This window comes from Meleagris gallopavo, chromosome 6 (genome assembly GCF_000146605.3).
Source record: "Meleagris gallopavo isolate NT-WF06-2002-E0010 breed Aviagen turkey brand Nicholas breeding stock chromosome 6, Turkey_5.1, whole genome shotgun sequence".
NCBI lineage: Eukaryota > Metazoa > Chordata > Aves > Galliformes > Phasianidae > Meleagris > Meleagris gallopavo.
In genome coordinates this window covers 20,856,453-20,876,364 of record NC_015016.2, presented here as the reverse complement: position 1 = coordinate 20,876,364, position 19,912 = coordinate 20,856,453, and the positions used below count along the sequence as shown (strand labels likewise).

Here is a 19,912-nt window from a genome sequence, read left to right as displayed (position 1 = left end):
CAACTTTGTTCTAAAGGAAACAAGACAACAGTCAGAATATAGGACAGTGGTCCCAGTCTGATCTTGGCTAGAAAGGTTATTGCAACCTTATTTTTACAAGATGTTACAGCATTTATGGCCAAGATACCTATTTATCTCTTCTTCAGAGCAGGTAGCATTTCTCCTTTAACAACAAGTAGCAACTTGGAGCAGCTGTAACCAAGAAAATAGAGAAGCCCCCACTGAAGTATCTGTTTTTCCTTTAGTACCACGGCCTCGTGTTCCAGTTTTATCCTTGCAGACTTAGAATATGTCAATAGATACCTGACTTCTAAATCTGACTAAGTGGTAAAAAATTTCCTACAAATACCAGAGCAGAAAATTCTAGAGTAGTACAATTGCAAAAACATGTTGACCAATAGACTCTGCATATCTCATCCTGGAAGATGTTTTGAAGCAACCTCAAACACTTTTGTGATGCTACTCACTGAGGTGGGTAAGAAAGGGAAATCTTAAGAAACCAAATTCTGCAAAATCTGAGATTGTAATGTAAACTCCTATATTTCTAGTGTTGTAATAGAATGAGTGTTACAAAATTATCTAAGAAAGATTTTGGAACAGCTTGACTATGCAGCCTCCTCACAGTCCTACGGAAACTGTAAAGTGGAAGTAAACATAACATACCTTGATAGGATTTGAGTAGATTATAAATGTGTAGATAAAGACAACCTGAAAGATGTCATTTATGTGTATTTCAAAAAGTTTTGATAAACTAATAAGGAAGTCAAATAATAATGGATCACTGGGCAAACAAGCTTGCATGGATTAAAAATTTGTTAAATGATAAAATCAAAGTAATAGCAGCAGGTGCTCTTCAGAGTGATTAAAAATAATAGTAAGGTATGGCAGGTGCTATTTGAAGTACTTAGAACTCATGCCATGAAAGAGGAAGTAAATTTTACTTTTGAAAAAGTAGTATATTCAGAGATAAACACCAACTAGAAGAATAGGAGTTGGTGGCTATACTAATAGTGCCTTGGCTTTCCAAAGGCTTTGATAAGACATGAAGAATGAAATAAAATCTTGGGTTTTCAAACCTTTTTTTTTTTTTTTTTTTTTTAAGAACAAGATAGCTGTGGAAAATTAATATGGAGAGTGGAAATTCCAGCTGCAATTTCTCATTCCATTCTTGTACCATGGCTTAAACTGATAGAATACCAGAGATGAAAGCTAATTTTGGATCATCATTTGGTAAGTCATCTTAAAACACACAGCATCTTCTCATAAATTTTGATTCTTTGTGAAAAAAAAAATGCAGAAGTATTTCTATTTACTGTCAGCAACTAATGTTAGCAATGGCCCTTTGGGTTTATAGGGATTCTAAAAGAGTGCTGCCTTACCTGTAATAAAGTGTATCTATTCTCACAACAGAGCAAAAATCTTGGAAAGATAAGTTTGATTCTGGTAAGGTCCTTTGTGTATCCACTTACCTTTACAGTTCTATAATACAAAGTGAAAAGATTGGAGGCTATGTTGTCTCAGATGTATGCAGAGATGATAAAGATTAATATGACTTTTAAACAGAAGTTGAGAGACACCCAACCACAACATTCACAATTCTCAGGGATTTCACAACTCGCCGGCCCATCAGCTGTCCCCACCTGTGCAACAGTAGGCCAAAAACTGAAAAATGACAAGGCAGTGAGCTTCTCAGAAAGAGCAGGAATTATTTCCTTAAGCGGTGTCAAGTCAGACTGGAACTTAACACTGCAAGAGGTTAGTAGGAAAATGGCTAGGTTTTAAGGAAGGATCGCTCAATAGCTCTTTGTTCATTAACATTTATATCTGTACAAGACAACCTCATGGGAAAGGGCTTTCTCAACTTTTCACCTGTGCCCACGTTGCACAAATCCAGTACCCTACCTCATCAGTTGTCATCTGCCTTCTTCCAGAGCTTTGTTTTCTCTTCATGTCTACTTCACTCTTCATGCTACTCTTTTGTAGTCTTAAACATCATCACTGAAGGAACTTTTCCCACTTTCTCTTCTCAACATGCTTCATCACTGAATATGAATCTCATTTCATTCTCCTCTGATGTTTAGAATCCATAATAAATACGTAATTACCTACCTGGTGTGGGAAATTACATTTGAGACCCAGTCATCTAAAGCTAGCATCAAGTCTGCCAGTTCTTAAATTCCATCATCTCATAATAATGGTAAGTTAAGAAAAGTAAGTCACTTGGTTTATTGTCTAGATAGGAAAATTTCCAGGTGTATTTTTGCCTTTTTGTCAGTTCCACATCTTGTTGCATACATTTCCTATCACAAAATCATTTGCATTTGTCCTGAAACTGTCCCTATTGGGAATAATTCAAGGAGGGCTGTTGGAGATCAGTAATCACCTGTTATGTTCTTCTAGCTCCTTTCCATTTTCAGCCTTTACATCATGTTGGAACAGATGAAAGACATAAAACTCTTTAGACTGGCCCTTTTCTTTTAATAGAGATAAGGCTGAATGTTAAGCATATGCAGACCATTTGTATACCAACCTTTTGCTTTGGAGATACCTGTGCTAAGAACTCCAGCACTCGTACAGAAAAGTCAGTTTGTGGCTCAGAAAAACAGCTGAAGAGTGAATGCAAGTGGATCAGGTGCAGCTGGGCAGTCCCTGCCACCCACAAATCTCTTGGGTTTCAAGGCTGGATGGTTGCAAAGCACTGACACCTGCCCAGAGCATCCTGCAACAACCAGACTGTGCTGCAGTTGGTCTGTAGGGTAATGTGCTGGCTTGTGCCTGTACGTTTTAAGTTTTGCAAAGAAGGAGCTCTGTTCTGCAGCACTGTGCTAGCTTATGGCAGTTCATAAATGATCGTCCTCCCAGTAATATACAGAGATAGAAAAAGAACAGAGATTTAATGGGGAACAAGCAGCTCATGCCCAGATAGAGGTTGTCCCTAGGGTGTGTATTCAGTTAATGCCTTCAGTCACACGCAACTGCAAGTTTGAGGAAATAACTTTGTGCAGGTTAGATGTTAACCATGTCAGTACCATGTTGATGTTTTATGTGTTTGTATGATTCCCCCAATACATAATACCTCAGTTTTACGAATGGTTCACTGTGAAAATATTATATTGCATATTGCCCATCTCTAAGTGAAGACACAGCAAATAGCAGCACAAACACAAGCCCCACAAACCCTTTTTTACTCCTGCTCTTTGGATGTTCTCTATTAATTGAATGAATTGACCACAATTCTAAGATCTGTGTCTATGTACTTCGATGCAGGGACATAGTATGAAATCAAGTTTAGTAGCTCAGATACAACCTTACAGATAAAACCCTGCTTTTAAACATAATTGCACTGGATGTCTGTGATGACTGCAGCAACAACAGTGAGCTGTGAGCTGCACAACTTCAAGAGAAAGACTAATCACAATATTCTCAGCTTAAGGAACAAAAAGTAAGACACAGCACCAGCATGTGTTAGCAAGGTGGCTGCTAACGGATGGGGGCTCTGTCAATCCCCCATAGGCTTTGTCTGTAGCAGCCCTTGCATGCGTTTCTCAGATTTGTGCAGTCAGTAGCAGAGCCTCAAGGTGTTGTTGGCCATCCCAAGGAGAAGATCACTTTTGCACATTCTGCAGTCCTAGGTTAACATGCTGTCAGCATGAATACCTCTTCACCACAGCCAGAAGAGATCAGGAATGAACAGCTTCTTAGTTCCCCATGAACATTATGGTGGAAGGGGAGAGATCTAGCTAGCAGGTCCTAAGCTGAGGCTCAGAGGCAGGCCATGTGTGCATTCAGCATCTCAGGGAGCACTGATACAGGGCTAAAACCAAGCAGGAAAGGTTCAGTTTCTGATATCTTGAAAGTTTGCTGGTTTTGAACAGATCTGCATAATCCCCACAAAGTTTTCTTGACTCCAAGACTACATCACTGCCAAACTTCATTGCCTGTCTGAAAACCATGGAGATATGGAATTTTTTGAAAAAAAAGTATTGGTATTTTCATGTGGTAGAAAGTAATAGGCATCCTAAAGAGAAGGGAAACTCTTGCTGCCCTTGTGTTGCTGTTCAGCTGTTCATGATATAGCAAAGCAGAGATCCTTCAGTCCTAAAGTCTGACTGCCTCTTCACATGCACTGCCTATCTTTGTTTCAGGGCAGCTGTAATCCAGAAATATATGACCAGCTCTGTTATATGTTATGATGAACATACTCATGCACAAGTCTGTGCTGCAAAATGCAGGTTGCAAAGGGTGGGATAGAAGGACAGATAGTAAAAGGATAAAGCTCAGGGGTGAAACTCATTTAAGTCAAGGGCGGGAGCTGGGGCCTGAATGCAGGGATGTCTTTGTAAGGGCTTGGTGGCACTGACTAGGACAAATCTGCTCCAGCAGGTTGGAAAGATCAATCTGAGGGCTGTAGGGACCAAACGAACCACCAAACGTTGGTCAAATTCATCCCTCAACATAAGCTGTCTATTATATTTCAGTAAGATAGAGAGAAAAGGTTGAATCTAGTACCTGGTATGTGGCAGCTCTGTCCCAAGAGGACTGTGACCTGATTTTCATGGGTACCCACAGCTCCTGTCCTCTTCTGTATGAGAGAGAATCTATCCATGCTCCTCAAACCCTTCTCAGTGGTTAACTGTAAATTATTCCACAGCATAAGATGCCTTTTAAAGTGATTTTCTAAGGTACTTTCTTGATCTCTGCAAGATTTATCAGATTGGAAAAAAAAAAACCCTGCAGGTTTGATCATTTAGATGTCGTTAACTGGAAAAAAAAATGAAGAGAAAAACAAAATGATATATTATTACTGCTCTGTAACCCTCTTTCCGTACACATTCAAAGTACTTTTATGAGAAAAAAGAAGGTACCACACCCAAAGACTCATTTTTTCCTCAAGTATCTGCCTCTTGTCTGGCTTTAATGATCAGGAAAAAAATAGTATTTGCATGCCCTGAGACAAATATGCACCCCTGTGCTGCTACTGTGCCATTCCCTTTTTGATACGGCCAGGTCTTTAGTTGTGGTTGTTTGTCAATGAAAATAAATGTATTTTTGAATTCGGAGACGAGATTTGCATCTTTTAGGCTTCAGAGCAGTTTGTTATGGTCTATTGTGGAGAAAGACATCTTTGAACTAGATAAATATTTTGGTCCCAGTTCAACTCTTACTGAGAAATGAGACGCAGAGGTTGAAGAGCAATACCACAATATCCGCATTTACTGGATCTGAAGGAAAATCCTACATTACAACTGCGTAATTTCTAACATTTATTAATAACTAGGAGAGTATTTTTGTGCTTTTTAAAATTGCTTTTGCCACCACACCTTAAAAATATTGAACTTTTCTTGTCTTCCTAATTCCCTCCTTGCCTTGGGCAAGAAAGGAGTCTCTCCTAGTTTGCCAATACTTCCTTTTTATTTCTTTATGCATCAGCATCATCACTGACAATAGGAGTGAACATGATTCCAAGAAAAGTGCTCATTAGAAAATTTCAAGCCCAGAGCCAGAAGAGGGAGCCTAGAGAGCAAACATTGCTCTTATTTATTTGCCACCAACTTTAAAGATGCTTTAAAAAAAAAAAAAAAAAAAAGTTCCAAAGTAGATCTCAATAAGGGCATAGAAATTGGAATAATAAGAATTGTCTTCCTTAAGTTTCATTGCTCTGCAAAGTATCATCAAAGAGTAGGATGCATTGACCTTTGGTGGCCAGAGTTCAGAGAAGACACACACAGATGGACTGCGCAAAGCTCGCCTTCTATTGTGGATCTCAATCTTTCCACCCATCATACTCCCACATTCTTTTGCAGATGTTGGCAGGGAATAAACTACATTTCTACTCATAATCTTCATTTTCCCCCGTCTCACCTCAAAACCCTTATTATAGTTGTGGTTTTTTTTCTCTTGTTTACTGTCCTTTTCCTTATTTTGCCATTTGGAGGGAAGAGTCCTCCCTGTGCAATTTGTTTACTCCTTTGTCCTGGTCCTGTTTTACATGAGTCATGAAGAGAGTTCTTGTGAAACACACGGCTGTCCTGCCATCCCCAGCGCAATGCAAAATTCCCTCCTCTCCTCTGGATTCCATCAGAGCCTTGCAGGATGCCCTAAAGCCGGATGTGTGGTTGCAGAGCTGCAGACTCTGTATTATGTTGTATTTTGGGAGCCAATGCTCCTTCATGAGAAACAAGTATCTTCAGTCTAGCTGTGAAGTTCCCTAAATCATTTTACCCTGTTGACAGGGACCATTAGGTCATGGATATCATTCACGTGTGAAGAAGTAGAGGGAAAGAAGCAGCTGATGATATCCATCCTGAATACCTGATTCACAGAAGTGAGATGTACCTTTGTAAATCCTGATAGGAAGAAAGAACAAAGTCTCTCTTTTCACTCATTTCTATCCACAGACAAATATCTCACATTGTCCATGGAGGCTATGGAACCTCCATCCTCAGAGGTGCTCAGATGTCACCTGCATGTGGCTCTGGGCAAGTGGTTCTGTTCAGCCCTGCCTGGGCAGGACTTGGGCATGTGCTACAAAGGCACATTCAGAGCTCAACCACTCTGTGATTCTGCAGATATAAGAACCAACTTTTTTAGACATAGTTTAAATGTAATTGAAAACAAAAGATGATGACTGATTTTTTTCAACATAGTCTGATTGTGTTTTTTACTGTCTCAAAAAATACGTTCAGCTGTGTTTTGATTTTTATTTTCTTTTAGCTTCTCAGCTTCATAGTTTTCTTGGAAACCAGATCTCAAAATTACACAAGATTCTCTAACAGTGTGTCTGACCCAACTGATAATGCAGGACTTCTAGGACCTCTTTCTTTTTCTGCACCGTGAGGGATTTATAGATCAAAGAGCCTCCAAAAGAGTCCAACCCAACAGTATGGCAGGGCTCTCCTGGCAAAAAGCTGCTGCCCCAGGCTGATGGCAGGATGTCATACCACTTGCAGCAGTCATCCAGGTGATCAGAGAGATAGGTGCACCTCATGGTTTAACAAAGAAAAATTGCATTTTTAAGCTGCGCGTTTCCAATTTCCACAAAACTTTGCTGTATCATCAGGTTTTGCAGGATGGTGTCTCAGCATCAACGTTACCACGTTTTATTGACAAAAGCCTTGAGGGTTGAGGGAACTGCTGTTATAAAATTCTGCTTCCTACAGCACTGATAACAGGCTTGTCCTGTGGGACCCTGGTGCTCAAAGGCTCTACTGAGTTAGGTAAAGCCCATTCCAATCAAAAATAACAAAGATCAAATGATGCTAAACGTGATTGACACACATTATTGCAGTTCACACTTGTATAGAAATGGGTACAACTCAAAAGAGGTTCCCTTCTTCTATAGAAGGAGCCAACTTCTGAGTTGTACTCATTCTGGCCCTTACTGCAACCAGTGGCTCTGCTCAAAATGTAGTTAGATAGGATTTTGCCTGCAAAGTGCTGTTATTCAGCTACCTTTATTGGCACGCTTTGAGGCAAAGTATTTTTTCCTGTTTTCTAACATTAATCTTCCACCACTGGATAAAACGAACAACCTCAAAAGGAACTGAGTCCCGGGATCCATTTCAAAAGGCAGTAAGTAGAACAGGGAACTAAAAGCAAGCCTTTGATAAGAAACAAACTATGCCTATTTACAAGAACATTTAATATAATAGTATATTTCCTGTAATTCATAATCCCTGCTTCCTTTAGTCTGAAGTATTCCTTTACCTTTTATAATTCTTATCCTCCCTTCTGGGGTTTGTGAAAGAAGATCCCTTGTATCATTATTCCTCTCTAATTAAAATCAGAAGCAGCCCAGAACTGAGATGCCTGGCAGTCCAAGGGAGCAGCACACCGTGGAGCACTTTAGGCCCGGGATCCCAGAAGCTGATCTGAATAACCTCATGTTAGGCATTTAAAAGAACATATTTTAGAATGTGTTTGGTTTTTGCAGTTACAATTTTTGAAGTTGTGCGTTGTCAGTTCTGAAATATTTTCAAAACTTGTCCTCTGCTTCACTCTTCTGCACTGCCAAAAGCCAATTTCAATGAATTAGTGCTGCTGTAGATTTCTGAAGTGGCAGGAAAGGTCCAGCCTCCCACCTCAGTTGGCTTCAGTAGCTTCATTCGTGGCAACCCAGCTACCCAGACCCGTTCTCTCTGTCATGTTCTCTGTGAATCCAGTTTTAACAGTTGAAGGCTTTCAGCTTCTGGCACATGTCTCCAGTTGTACCACTTCCATGTGGAGAACAGATAGTAAGTTGCTCAGCTTCTATGAGGGCTGAGCTGAAAGTAATGCTTCCTACTTTATTACTCTTGCTCAGGACGCCAAATGCAGATTTTTGTGAGCATGGCATGCAGGGTCTTGTTCATTGTTAGTGGAAATGCATAGCTGATAGTGGTGACTATGCTGAAAAATACTGTTTTGTGCCTGAGAATTTTCTCTGTGAAACAGTGTCATTGCACTTCCTGTATATGTTGTAGTTTCCATGGAAAAAAATAGGACACGTTATTTTCAGGGCAACCTATGTCTATTCTGGATGCTTGAGCTGGTGTGGATATACTGCAGGAGTAGGGCTTACATTTTCTGTTGCCAAGCAGAATGCTAAATTTCCAGTAACTTTGTTCATTTACTTTTAACTTTTCAGTTTCATTAAACAATAAATTCTTTCTCAAGAGCCACGTATATTTTTCTTTCTGCCAAAACATAAAACAACTGAAAAAAAAGTTTCCAAATATCTGAAGTCCAGCACATGTGAAGACAAAAATGGTTACTGTCAGTAATTTCTTATGGCCTCCTAGTACTGTGGTGGGCTTTCAGTGTAACCACTTCACAGTTCCATTTTAAGTTTGTGCACTGCTTATTAAACTGCAGCAAAAGACAGTTGTCTGCTTGATCTGATGTGTGCAGCACTGACAGCTCACTTTGCTGACTCAAATTTCTTGTTGTGTAGCTGATAAGCAACAACCGCAGTTACTGGTTTCATTCCTATGTTTTTCTGTGTCAAGCCATTAGGTTAAAGACCTGATTCGTGTGCAGCTAGCCTGTTGCTGCACTCCTAAATTTCAATTTTTTAATTTGTTACTGGTTGGAGGGGTTTTTTGAGTGATGAAAAACAAAAATGTTGTTGATGGATAGTAAGCAAAACTAGTAATCCTCAGATCTCTTTCTTTTTGTACATGAATAAGTCTCCAACCCATTATGGAGATACAAAACCTGACTTTGGAAGCAGGAGCCTCAAGTTAGACATCTAAATAATAGATGTGTTTTATAAAATCCTTAGAGTCCTGAGCAGCCTCTGAGTTCCCAGCAGCTCCCCTGGAAGCTCTTGCAAGCCGCTGGGTAGACATTTGAAAGCCAGGCCTCCCATTTGCATGCTTTTCTCCCTTGAACTTTAAATAGATTTTTTAGAGGAGCTGTCACAACCCATTCAAAAAGCTGTCGCTTTTGATGCATCCCTGTGTCTAGATTTCCAGCTAGCTCTGTGCTTCATCCCTTGTTATGGTTGCTCCTAGTTAAAACAACAACAACAAAAAAATTTCAGATATCATAATTGTGCATTCAAATTGCCCTACTAATTAGCAGTTTGTTCAGTCCTAAAAGTTACTGAGCCTCTTTGGAAGGTGCAAGGGATCTTTCCATCCAGTGCTGGGGAGTTCAGCTCCTCACGGTGAGGGACTGCTCAGAGCAACATTTTGTGGCTGGCTGAACCCAAACTCTTTAAGGATGAAGACTTTTACTCTTGTGCATCAATGCTGGGCCCCGTGTTTTAAGTGTGAGAGTCTTTGTTGTGCTCAAGTACCCTGTCTCTTTCTGCATACCTCAGAAAGAGGCTTTGCTTGTCATTATACTGTAGTTTCTGATAGTTAGGGTTAATTTGTGTTTAGAGGTTGAGAACACATTCCGTATCTTAGAAAGCATCTCCATATGCTGAGAAATTTTAACTGCATTTTTCAGTAAAGCATGGCAAGAAACATGTAATTAAAAAATCATCTGTCACCTGATCCCAACCACTAACACCGATTTTAGAAGAGCGAAGAAAAGGATTCTGATTTTCTGAGGAGACAGAACCTTGACAGAAGCAATATTTTCTGTAATGCCACATGACTTATTTTCCCTTAGGCATAAGAAAGGGCAGTTACTATGCAGCACACTTGTATTTACCCACCACATGTTCACGCAATAAAAGAGTGAGAATCGCTGTAAGATTCTTATCTTGGATTATCAGTCTCCAGTAATAGTGTTATTGGTATTGAAAGCACCCTAATTATACAATAAACACAAGAGCACCTTCAGTTTTTAACTGCAGCAATCTAGCTTGCTCTGAATGGCAGGTGTGACAGCAGAGCTGTTGCTCGCAGCCCTTGAGAGCTTTCAAGGATGGTGGAAGCCATACAAAAGTAAATGTGTGCTTGGGAAGAAGCCAGTCCAAATTTTACCTTCAGATAGACTAGTGAGAAGCCTATTGTTCTGGGTCGATCTTTTAAATTACTATTTTTATGACTTTTGAACCATGTTGCTATGGGACGTTCATACCTTGTGCTCGAGCTGCAGCCCCAGACACAGAAACCTGACTGACTGAATGCAGCACTCTGAAGCTTCAACAGAGAGAGAGTGGGAGTTTTCAGGATGGTGATTACAAATCTGGACATCTGAATTCCTTGCCAGAAGCATTTTGATGCATTAGTATTTCCTGGAATCTGTCCATATATAGGGATAAACCAAAACATTCAGTCATAGTGTTAACAGAGAGAGATTCGCTTCTGAGCAGTGCCAAGGGGCAGATCTGGTAGATCTGCTCAGTTATGACATGAAAACAGACCAGAGAACTTAATCAGAGAAGCAGACAGAAAGACTTTGATAAGAGCTGCGCTTACACCAGTGATGGAAAGGCTGGGCGAAGTCATCTGTGTACGTGTGTCTCTTCTATTGCTTTCTGTTCTTGTTTCTGTTTTGTTGTTGTTGTTGTTGTTGTTTTTCCCTAAGTTTTTTTAAAATACGTGCAGTAAATTTTGACATGACCAAGCTTTTGGGAAATCAAACAAACAATAGCTATGTTAGTCCAGAATTTGAAATGTCAGAAGTACAGGTAAGTCAGTCTGCAGTGAAAACCCACTGTAAGTCACTGGGCTCATTCTGACCATCCCAGTGGCAGGTCCTGTCCAGCCAGGAATCTGGGTTTACCTTCTGTGGGATTTGTGGCATAAAGAATGGGCAAAGGAAGGGAGAAGACAGTGAGCGGTGCACACCCAGGTCCTGTCCTGACATGGAACCCTGCAGCACTCCCAGCTCTCTTGGATTAGAAGGAGTCCCAGCATTCAGCACAATTTTGTTCATAATTCTTTACATAGGTTACTTTGATAGTAAAGCCTCCTCTATATTTCCATGGAAACTACAACAAAGAGCACAATGACACTATTGATAGAGCAAATTCTCCGCTACAAACCACTATTTTTCAATACAGTCACTGCTATTAGCAATGCACTTTCACCAGTGATGAACAAGAGCTGCATGCTGCACTCATCAAAAATCAGCACCAGGAGAGGTGATCCGCTGTCGCAGATATCACTGCTAAAATGCACCACCCATCACCTCACTGTGCTCACATCCACTGTTCGGTTTGCATAAACATTCACCAAGTGTCAATGAATGTCAGTGGGTGCCATTTTTTCCACACGGAGTAATTCAGTTCCACACCTTTACTTCATGCGCATTCCCATGTCAGATACTATTCTGTCAGACCACCCTTCTGCTGCCATCTGTCACACAGCAACAAAATGGAATACTAGTAGGAAGGTTCAACCTCTACTGCCTCTGGCATCACAGGCCAGAATCATAAAATAGAAGGCATTACTTTTGGAGCAGCTCTCATATTTAATCTGATTTCTACATAGTTATATTATCACAAAATATGCAGTTACGCAGTTCAAGCCTCAGGTAATTTTTTTGGCTTCTTAATGTCATCTCTTTATAATACTTCATGAGTTTTGTCAGTGCTGTTAGGTCTTGTTTGGGGCAAAATATTTGAGCTGTGTGTGTACACGCATGTGTGCCTGTGTACACCCACGCTTGGAAGGTGATGCAATTCCTATTAAAGCTTGGGATACTCTTAGCTAGGAAAAAGATAAAGTAGGAGTTTACTGATGGTTGTAAATATAGAGTTTTCTTCTGTGTAGGGCACTCTGCAGTCTTCACCCCAAAGGTGAACATGGGCAATGGGCTTACACAGCAGTGGTGACTCTGGCACACACCGATCCCCCCCTTGCAGGAGCAAGGATATCACAGAATATCCAGAGCTGGAACCCATAAGCATCATCAAGTCCAACTCCTGGCTTCACAAGAGAAGAGGCTTGAATGCGAGGCTTTTAACCTATAGTTTTTGGCATTGAACTGCTTCCTCTACTTTGAAAAAGTAATAGCAGGGCAGGGAACTGATAATGCCTCCTCTCCAAGGCATACGTTATTAAACGCTATCAGTGCACTACAGAGATCTTTGTTCCGATCCAGTGCAGCTGGAGGGCTTTTTAAAAGTCAAGTTTTGAAGTCTGGTGCTTGAAATCCTATATAAAAATACAGATTGTAACATCCTGATATCAGGGTCCACTTTTACTGCACATTGCTTGCACCAGCCATGTACACAAAATGTTAATTTGCTAAACCAGTTTAAGGAAGGCAGATTGCATACCCAGAGCTGACCATCTCCTAACAGTGGTCGTACTGGCAGGGAACACTGGCAGTCATCCATTGCACATAATCTAGTGCATAATTATATTTGATAGAAGCTTTCTGGTATGTGTGGATAATGAACAGTTCATGTATTTATGAACCTGGAATGTTCCTAAAATGAGTTACTGCATGCTCAACATCAGTTTCCCAAGTCTTTTTCATACTGTAGTATTGCATTACATTTACTAAACAGATTAAAATGTATTGCAGCCTTAAGGGATACATTATTCCTGTGGACAAGCAAGGGCATTTATGCAAGCAACATTGATTGGTTTTAGAAGTTAGTTATGCATGTAAGTCCATGTGCCGTGAGATCACACTGAACACTGGCAGAGGTGCTTTCACCCTGAAAACATACCACATACCTGCAGAGTCTTACTTTCACTTCAAACAGTGAAGCAGTGGACAGCAATACTTTATAGCCCCTGTTATCTGCATGACTTCAGCATACATGGCACTTTATGCCTGCTGTAGAAACAATGAGGTTTGCACAAACATACGGTAGAATAAAATCAACAAAGTGGTGGCTGTGATTCACTAGCACTTTCTAGGCTATGTCATGGGCAATAGGAGGGTGTTTGCCAGACACCACGGCCTGTGCTTATGGCATAGAATCAGATGAAGAATCTGCAACAACCTCCACGCTACTCAACGCAACTGTTCCATCAGCCTCAAACAGTTATAACCGTATAGAGGTATAGCTGATACAGTTTTGTAGGGAGTGTAATACCCATCATGGCCGTATCCAGATATAGTTTCTAGTTTAAAGAGCGTGGGTATTTTAGTTGTGTAGGTGCACTGACTTTGCATCACATTGGCAGTTCTGTACTTGTCACCTATGACAGTTTGCACATGGATGCCATCAATGGGTGACACACAGAGGTAAATAACGCTGGCTGGTTTAATTTGATGTCATTCCTACCTGTCATTCACATTGTTCTCAAAGTCTGTTCTTGTCTCAGCCTCCTAATCCATCGAGGTGTGTATAGCAGATCAAGTTTTCTCTTTCCAAATTGTAGCTGTATATTTACGAGCTCGCTGGGAGGACACAGGTGGGTGCATTGGTGTGACACTGTAGCCGCAGCATGATCCGTGTCAAACACTGTTATTAAATGACAGAAAGCAGTCAGCTACAGGGCTTCCATGTGCTCAGGCTCTTCCAGAATATACAAAATGACTTCCTTATCCAAAGCGTTATGCATTCTGGGACAGCTATTTTGATGCCAGTAAGTATGGCCATCTTTATCCTCAAGGGTTGTATGTCATCATTAATATATACAGCTGAATGGGGACAGTCTCCTCAGTCTCTGGAGCAGCATTCGATCATTCCCAAAAGACGTTTGCTTCTTGTGCTTACCTGACCCTGCTCTAGGATGTTTGTACTTCAGGTTTACCTTTAGGAAGTATAATTTAATATCTAACATAGATCAGTGCCATAAATTAGGCCAACTGGTTCTTGATACAGATCAAGAAACAGCGCAGATCTGATAGAGCTGGAGAGATCCAGATAAATCAGCCACTGACACAGCAGTAACTTTGTTATGTCTGAGCAATGAAACATGGCTTCCTTACACAGCTGCTCCTCACCCGCATCAGCTGGCAGGTGTATACAGCACGATGGGTTATATGGCACAGTGCTTCTTGGTGCTTTGGCGCAACACATTTCTTTCCTGCTCACAGCAGTTTTACTGAAAAACTTCGCATTTTCTCTACAGTCAAGCATTGCATTATTTCTGTTTAATTCTTATTTATTTCTTTTGCTGACTGACAACAGAGGCTGTATGTGGCCCTGTTCTCATGTGATTTATCAGCTAAACGTTCACTGACTTACAGTGATATCATACTTAGAGTGTCCCCATCCCATACAACAGGTTTTCCTGCACACTGTCATAAACGTTTCATTTTTTACTAAGTAAAATATGCAATCTCTCTGCAGTGTGGCTGTACAGATGGCATATGTTGAGGTCTTGGTGGGCTGGTGATTTTCAGATCCAATCTGGGGAATTCCCAAGTGAAACTCATGGAAGCTTTCTGGCCTCACCGGATGAGAGCCATGGGAGCTCCAGGGTAGACTGAGCTCTCTCTGAAAGACGAAAGGAAACCCACAATTGGAACAAATTTAAGAACTTGGACCCTGCGTTATCTGCACTCAAAGTTTGCACCCTCTCCGTGCCACTAACAGAAGAAAAAATTATAAAATCTTGTATTAGTCACTGTTACCAGCAGATAAGTTGAGTTTACTATGGGCCAGACCAGTGGAGTAAAGTACTGTTTTCTTTAGCCAACTTTTCTGATCATAGCTACATCTAAAATAAGTCATATTGTGAGTCATTTTTTAAGAGCTGAATGGCAGAAGAAGTTTAGGGGTTTGGTATGTGAGTCAAATAGGGTTTTCTTTGGAAGCTTTAATGGACAATGTCAGTTTTCACAGCTAATGATCTGGCTCTCCTACGCTGAATGGAAAAGAGAGGTTAAGAGTATGAATATACAAAGTGCATGAAGAAAGTAAGATGTGACCACACATTGAATATGGATGTACATAGATGTATATACACTTACTTCTCTGAAGCAGATGGAAAAGCCAGTGAAACAAAGAGAACAGAGAGGCATAGGGGAATCTTATCCATGCCAAGTATCACTCTTAAGAAGCATAGAAGAGCACAAGGCATCCAGCAATGACTGCAACCTTGAGAAAACACTTGGGAGAAGCACTGCATCCCTCAGTCACTGGCTCTTGCCAGCTGCTGGGTGCCTCTGTGAGCCCCTTTCTAAAATATTAATCCTTAGGCCCAGCCAGCACCCCAGGCTCAGCACTGGGGCTGGATGGAGGTGTGCCAGCCAGGGCCGCAGATGGGAGATGGCAGTGGCTTCTGGAGCCGGGTGTGTATGGCTGTGGGGGAGCTGGCTGTGCCCATCCTGGCCACCCGCCGCTCACTGCCCACTGTCCCTCCTGCCGGGGATTTGGAGGCAGTGCTGCTTCTGCATGGCCTGGCTGCCAGCTCCACAGCACCAAGCATGCCACCAGCATCAGCCAGCTGCCACTGTTCATCCTCCTCTGTGCTAGCCCACAGCACCAGGGCTCCAGCTCCAGCTCTCGGTGCTCTGTTTTTCTCACTGATCATAGAATCACAGAATATCCAGAGCTGGAACCCATAAGCATCATCAAGTCCAACTCCTGGCTTCACAAAGGACCACCCAAAAATCAGACCACATGTCTGAAAGCACTGTCCAGATGCTTCTTGAACTCTGGCAAGCTCAGTACCGTGATCACTGCCCTTGCAGGACATCTTTCCCTGTTTCCCTCCTTCCATTCCCCTGGCCCAGACCAACAGCTCTTCGGCACAAGGCTCCCCTGCAGTGGGATACAGAGGGGGCAAAGCTAAACTTTCAAGGCACCCATGCAAACACAGTGAGCTGTTTCTCTGAAAAAATAACATATACATTTTGTGCTTGATCTCCCATTGTGTAATAATTTGAAGAGTCAACATTCAGAAGGAAGCTGATGAAGTTCCCCAACTCTTGTGCATGGAGCTGGGCAGGAACCTGCCTGCTGCATCTTGCTGGTGTGCTCCCAGGAAGATGCAGGTGTGGGGAAAGTGATGGTGCTGCAGTCTGGAGGCAGGCACTGCATGTGGCACTACTCTCAGCACTCCTGTGATGGGCAATTGCCAAATTGTACACACATACGGGGAAACCTGTGTGTGCCGAAACACCCAACGTTGTGTCACGGTTGTTTGTACTGAAAAATAATAGGTTTATTGCTGTAGTAATGGAAAGATACAATTTGTAAAACATAAAGTTATCTGCTATAAACAAAGGCTCTGATTGAATGAAAAATAAACCAAACAATCATCAGGTAATTGCCTCAGATGCCTTCATCACTGCCAGCTCTACAGCAGTCACCAACATCTTACAAGGGTTAGATAGTAATGTTAATGCATTACTGTTAATGAATTATTTTTCTCTAAATATGATTTATTGCTTTTGTCTTTGTGTTCAGCTATCTAAGAGGGTACATATGGAAAGTATTTTAGCACGTAGTATTGGAATTAATTCACAGCATTCAATGGTATCATATCATGTTTCTCATTATGCCCCTCCTTCATTAAAAGCAGTTTTAAGATATTGAGTATCCATTTATTGCTCCTTTTGACACACGTATAACACAGCTACTGAGAGTTGAAAATCATCCTTGCCAAGTTCACAATGAGATGCAATGTCTGGAAGACGTTTTCAGAAATAATGCTCTGTGCAGTGCAAATCCCAATGGGTTTGTTTAGAAAACCTCTGTCAGCTCACTAAAGGGAACTTCTAAAAAGTGTTAATTTGTGCTTCTGCTGCTTTGAAACAAATTCTGGCTTCTTCTAAATATTTGTGTTCATAAGAACTGACTTATGTCCCTCCTAAGATGGTTACCCTCTCATTAGTATAAGTGTTTTCATGAGGTTAAATATCTTAAAAAAAAAAAAAGTTACAAAATCATGCTATCTGAGACTAAAGATGCGAGCAAACAACCAAAACCCAGCAATAACCCATAACCAAAGTAACTCATTTTCCCAAAGCTGTATGAACATTTGTACTCTGAAAGGCAACTGCAGGGCGGCCGTGCAGACCCTTCTGGTAAGCTCAGCATCAGAATCTCCAGCAGAACCTCTGCTCCTGAAACACAGATAGAACATACAGAGCAGAACAAAGCAGCGTCTCATCCTTTCTGAAAGTCTTGAGCTATTCATCACACTTCTTGGTACTGCCACCACCAGCTTCTTTTCATCAACTGCTTTACAGTCATTCTGGTAATTGCCTGTTACCCATTTCCACACCACCGCATTATTCATTGTTTCCAGCAACTCCACAGACCCTGTTTTTATACCTATGGATTATACACAGCACATAACCTAATTTCAACTTTGTTTTCATGTGGTTTAATCACAATTTAATTTCAATTCAGGTAACACATTAGGATTTTCCTGGTTTAGACGCAGTTCAATAGAAGTTGTTTCTCTTTTTCCAGTGTTACATTAAAAATACTAAAATTAAAAACACTGGAATTGAACAAAGAAAGTTAAAAACTCACTTTCATAGAGAAAACAGGGATGAAGAGAGAAATCTCATTTCTTTCTCCTGCGATAAGCATTCCCAATATTTTCCCCAACGCGAAACAAAGCCCTTTAGGTTGAAGTAACTTTAGAATGAGCAACTCACGTTATCCTGCCTTCAATTCAAAATGTTTAATGAACTGCTTAAAACACGAATTTCTCAGCATGTATGTAAATTGAGAAAAAAAGAAGATATTCTCAGTTATAATCAGAGATTTATTAATTTCTCTGTGGAAAAACCCCCTTTGCCATCACAATACAAAACGTGTGCTTACTCATTCCAATTCGCTAACAACAAAAGCAGTGTTGCTTTTAGGAAAGCAATGCACAAAACATTTTTTAAATGTTGTTATGAAAGAGAAAACCTTTTATTCAAAGCAGATTGTCTTGATGATTTGTAATGTCTCTAAAATGTATATTATTTCCGACATCTTCTTGACTTTGAGCTTTAAAGCCAATGTAATAGGTTGGATATTTTCTAAGAATCCTGACAGTTCGTTTCAGTCATTTCAGCCTCTAAGACAAATTATTTGTAATATCCATTTTGTTTCATGTTGGTATTTAGTTGTGTTTGGAAATTCCTTCCAAAATCCCCCAAGCCTCACATAAAGAAAACTGAGAAAATGGTTTGAGGTCAGTCTGAGGGTTTTCTGTGGCTCCTTTGAACCCCATCCTCAGAGACACAGAGGTGTATTAGTGACCTTCAGGTGGAAAGGAAGGGAAAGAACAGTGACAGCATTTTTTGAAAGAGCCTCTGAAAAAAAACCTTTGTATCACATCACATCGCACCGAGTGTCCCACACTTCTGCATTGGAAATTCATGTGGTTTGACCGAAGGAGCGCTGCCATCTCACAGCAATCTCTATTGGCTTCCCCACACAGCAGTGCAGACACAAGGCTTCTAAAGGAGAGGACCACATGTGCTGCCCCTAATACAGGGAGGATATGGGGAGAAGGCTGAGTTTGTGTGAGCAGCAGTGGTAACAAAACAGCCAGCAGCACAGCTGGACCCAGGGGTGCCAAGGGCTGTCTCTCGTCCCAAACAGGGCTGTACAGTCACTTCTCCAAGGGACACAGAGTCCCCATGCTCCCTTCTCACAGAAGAAGAATTCATTGAAGAAAACCAGAAATAGTACTAAACAAGGAAACAGATGAGGTGCTGCCAGTACCTAGAACCCTGGAATGGGATGGGATTTTTTCCATCTTCGATACTTTCACATAGAAAGGTTATGGTGTTTGCCATGAACTTCAGCATCCTTCTGACAAACCACAGACTTCAGAAGTCGTTGCAGAATTTCTGTGCTTTTAAATAAAATACACCATGAGCACAAATGAAACTTGCAAAGCACACATGGTCAGTGGCAGACATCTGCACAGCGCTCCCTGCCAGCTCACTGGGACCAGCTCCCCTCGCCCCAGGAGAAAGCAGAGGTGCCACCCTCACCACGTCCTGGGTGCTTCTGCTGAGCCTCATGGAACCAGGAAGGAAACAGGGAGCTGTGCTGAGTTCTGGAGCTCGGAACACAAGCTTTGTTCAAGCTGTAGGGTTTTATATGTGGTTAGTAGCGCTGCATATCCAGATAGAGTAACTACATGCTTCTTTCTGATCAGAATTCTTTTTGTTTGTGTAGTATTAGATCTATCTCTATTTAAATATTTAGTTTCTGGAAATCATACAGTGTATGATGCCATACACACAGCACACATTCTGAGTTACAAACCCACTGAGTTAAATTACATTTCCCATTTAAAGATATCTGGATCTGCTCTCTCCCAGTTCAACCCTGACAAGGGCTGCCCCTGAAGCCACCCCTGGGCCCTGCCATGGGCTGGAAGGCACAGAGATGGCAGTGAGGCACTCCACGTGTGCGCTGCCCCATGGAGATGGAGCAGATTGGCAAAGTTTTGCCATTTTTTTCTGTGGTGCATTTTAGTACGATTTGCAGGTGCCAGTCCCATAAGGAACACGCTCGGGTTGTGAGCGCTTTGCTGGGGGGGTACTACAGCAAAACAGTTTCTTGATGGTTCCCAAAAGCATCATGCATGGGTGCCTAGTGAATAGAAAAGGTGGCGGGAGAAGGAAAAAAAGAAAAAGGAAAAAAAAGAAAAAA

At 41.3% G+C, this 19,912-nt stretch overlaps 1 long non-coding RNA gene across 1 annotated transcript; it reads left to right on the top strand.

The window, feature by feature from the left end:
* The first annotated feature begins 1,106 nt into the window (after window positions 1–1,106).
* LOC109368184 lies at window positions 1,107–19,912 on the top strand. The gene is made up of 2 exons (XR_002115952.1): window positions 1,107–1,230; window positions 14,642–19,912. It is a non-coding gene; the product is annotated as an uncharacterized LOC109368184 (long non-coding RNA).